The 3,719-nt window shown below is 41.6% G+C and overlaps 1 pseudogene; it reads left to right on the forward strand.

Annotated features, from left to right (window-relative positions):
* Nucleotides 1–1,241: 1,241 nt before the first annotated feature.
* Nucleotides 1,242–3,484, forward strand: LOC118850840 (annotated as a pseudogene).
* The last annotated feature ends 235 nt before the right edge of the window (nucleotides 3,485–3,719 follow it).

Below are 3,719 nucleotides of genomic sequence, written 5' to 3' on the forward strand. Positions count from 1 at the left end.
CAAGCAACGAGCATTTATTGAGTGCCTAATGTATATACCAGGTATTGTACTAGATGCTGGGAACACAAAGACACAAATGATATGGTCTTTGTCCCCAAGGACCTTATATTCTCTTGAGGGAGACAATATGGACACAGGTAGGCAGATTCAAGATATATACAAAATCAAGTCCTCTAAACTCCTAGAAGACAGGGTTGACACATTATTTGTCTGTGTGTCCCATGACACCTTGATCAAGGCAAAAATGTAACTTGCTATAATAGACCTTCCATAGATATCTGCGGGTTTGGCTTGATTTGAAAGAGAAAACCAACCGTGGGAGAGTAGGGTGACATTCTGTTATTTAAAAATATCCATGGCATCCATGAGATAGTCACAAATTTTAAATGCCATTTAAACTGATGCCTGAGAAATTGCAGCCCTCACCATTTTGTACATATTGTCACCTCTGATAAAATATAAGCTTCTTGAAGGCAGAGACTTTGTGTCTCCAGCACATAGCATGTTGCCTGGCACATAACAGGTGCTTAACAATTTCTTAATTCTCAATTGATTAATAAAAAGATGATAGCTAGCATTTGCATAGCACTTTAAGATTTGCAAAGGTTGACATACTTTATCTCTTTTGATCCTTCAGTGAGGTAGGTACTCTCCCTATCGCCTTTTTATAAATGAGGAAAATGAAGGTGAGAAAGTTTCAATAATTTGCCCAAGGTCACACTGCTAGAGCCTAAGGCAAGATTTGATTTCAGGTCTTCCCATCTCCCAGTCTTAGCACTCTATCTACTTGCCATCCAGCTAGCGGCCTCATTGATGGACGGCGGTAAACTTTCTCCCGTTGCCCGCCAAACACTTTGTAATTGAGCTCCAGGCTCCCAAAGGGCCTTCTCTTGTCCATGTTTGGAAGGTCCTTGCCTGAACAGTTGTTTCCATGCAGTCAAGCATGATACCCATCCAGGTAAAAGAACATTTGCTCTAATTGAGAATTTAGGCAGCTGAATCCCAAGCAGAAACACCTAAGGAATTGCTTTGCAACATGGAAACCATTTGGCAATTTGGACAGTCTCTGATTGTTTGTGAATCTCTACAGAGGGGGCGTAGGGGGGCCTGCTTTCTAAATATAGACTTGAAGGCACCCCGGCCCAATCATAACTCATGATAGAGAGGCAACATATGCTCTCCTAATAGAGTGGGAGTTGCAGGCCATGAGGAGCAGCTCAGTAGCAGCCCCTCCGTGAGTTATGGCTCCTTGTGGCCGTTATAAAGCATCTTTATGGTAAGAGAAAATGCAATATTTGGGTAGAAGGAGATGAAGTAGGTAGTTTAGATTGCTCACTTACAGTGGAATGTGCAATTTTACAGCTGGGATGTACGCGCACGTTCTGGCTTTTGCCGTGCTCAGAGCCGATCAGGAGAGAGATCTGCACGTACACAGTTTAAGCAGTAAAACAACTGAGGTGCTTAGGTTGAACTTGGAAACTGGAGCACTTTCACAAGGAGGCCGGGCTTGGCAAAGGGAGCTCTCAAATGACATTCCTGGGGAAAGCATTTAGTCTTGCTTAGGTTGACATTTGGACAGCAGCACAATGGGACTGAGTTGCTGAATGACTATGGTCTTACTTTTTCACTTACAATAGTGATGACAATGGTTAAGAGATTGCAGGGGAAGGCACAAAACTTAAAATTTCACCAGAACAGGAATTCTTGGCATGGAAATTTCCTCTACCAATACAAATCAGTGCCTGCTGTGCAATTTAACATCTTAGGCCAAGTGTTCTTAATTTTTTTTAAATGTCGCGGATCCTGTTGGCAGTCTGGTGAAGTCTAATACCTCTTTGGTTTATTGCCTACAGTCATTATTAAATAAAATGCTGAATTTCAGTTCAATTCAGAAAACGATGATGTTTTTCCCTGTTCAAGACCAGAGTCCCTGAATATATCCATGGATCTTAGCTTGAGCTCCTATCTTAAGTGGTTGCCTGTGGCACTAATAGGTTAAATACCTTGCACAGGTAGTATATTTTAGAGCAGGGCTTGGACTCCAGAGAAAGGAAGTAAGTTACCTGAGGTCACATAATTAGTAAATAGCAAAGGTAGGATTTGAAACCAAATCCTCTGATTCCAAACCCAGGAATCTTTCCACAACACATGCTGGATGGATGGATGGATGGATGGATGGATGGATGGATGGATGGATAAATGAAAGGATGGAGGGATGGAAGGATGAATGGATGGTTGGATAGATTAATGGATGGATGGATTAATGGATGGTTGGATGAATGGATGCATGGATGAATGGATGGATGGATGGATAAATTCTATTTTGTCCTGTTAAATTTAATAAACACAGTATAATAAAAAGCAACACCCCAATGAGAATCTTCTATTTTGTGTTCTTCTTACTTTTTTGGTGGGGGTGTGGGTGGGGGATGGGGCTTAGAGTGAAGAGGGAGATACTTTAGTACTTTGATGAAACAAAACACCAAGTATTTATTAAGTTCTAACTATATGCAGGCACTATGCTACAAGCTGGAGATAAAAAAGACAAAAATGAAACAATCCCTTCCCTCAAGGAGATTACATTCTATAGGAGCATAAGAACCAAGCTTCACACAGTATATTCAAAATATATACCAAATATAGACAAAGTGATTTTGGTATTTGGGTGGAACTATTTCAGCTGGGGAAACTTCAGACAAAGCTTTATATAGGAGGGTGGCATTTTAACCTGACTTTGAAAAAAAATGAGGATTCTAACTGGTAGCAGTAAGAAAAGAGCACACTCTAGGCATGGGGAACTGCCTTTGCCAAGGCCTGGGGATGCAAGATGAAATGTTTGGTTTGAAAAACAAAAGAATAGGGTTTTTTGGCTTCCAGCTCATGGTGGTGAAGGTACAACTTCTTTTGGTCATCCCGAATCCGGGTTCATCCAACACCGGCAGCCACCCCACAGCTCTCAGGCCAAGCCTTCACTTTCATCACAGCCATGCCACCCAAGTTAGACCCTAATGAAATTAAAGTCATGTTTTTAAGGTGCATTGTTGATGAAGTTGGTGCCACATCAGCTCTGGCCCCCAAAATTGGTCCCTTGGGTTTGTCTCCCAAAAAGGTTGGTGATGACATTGCCAAGGCAACTGGTGACTGGAAAGGGCTAAGGATCAGAGTAAAACTTACCATTTAGAAGAGACAGGCCCAGATTGAGGTTGTGCCTTCTGCCTCAGCCTTGATCATCAAAGCCCTAAAGGAACCTCCTTGGGACAGAAAGAAGCAGAAAAATATTAAACACAGTGGAAACATCAGTCTCAATGAGATTGTCAACATTGCTCAACAGATGAGGAAACAATTTTTGGCAAGAGATCTCTCTGGAACCATTAAAGAGATACTTGGAACAGCCCAGTCTGTGGGCTGCAACATTGATGGCAGACACCCTCATGATGTCATTGGTGACATCGATAGTGGTGCTGTTGAATGCCCAGCAAGTTAAAAACTACAAAGGAGACTATTACAATAAATTTAACATTTGACAAGAACAACAACAAAAAAAGAAAAACACAAGAATACCATTTTGGCTGGATGAAAAGGAAAATATTTTATCCCCTTGACAAAGTGGAATACCAAATGAGTGACAGGAAGCTTTTTTGTGGAAAGAGCTAGCAGAGATTGGATTTGGGGCCCAAATTCTCAGGAGACTGTCCCGTTGTACTGGAATATCCTTTCCC

Source organism: Trichosurus vulpecula, chromosome 5 (genome assembly GCF_011100635.1).
Source record: "Trichosurus vulpecula isolate mTriVul1 chromosome 5, mTriVul1.pri, whole genome shotgun sequence".
Classification (NCBI taxonomy): domain Eukaryota; kingdom Metazoa; phylum Chordata; class Mammalia; order Diprotodontia; family Phalangeridae; genus Trichosurus; species Trichosurus vulpecula.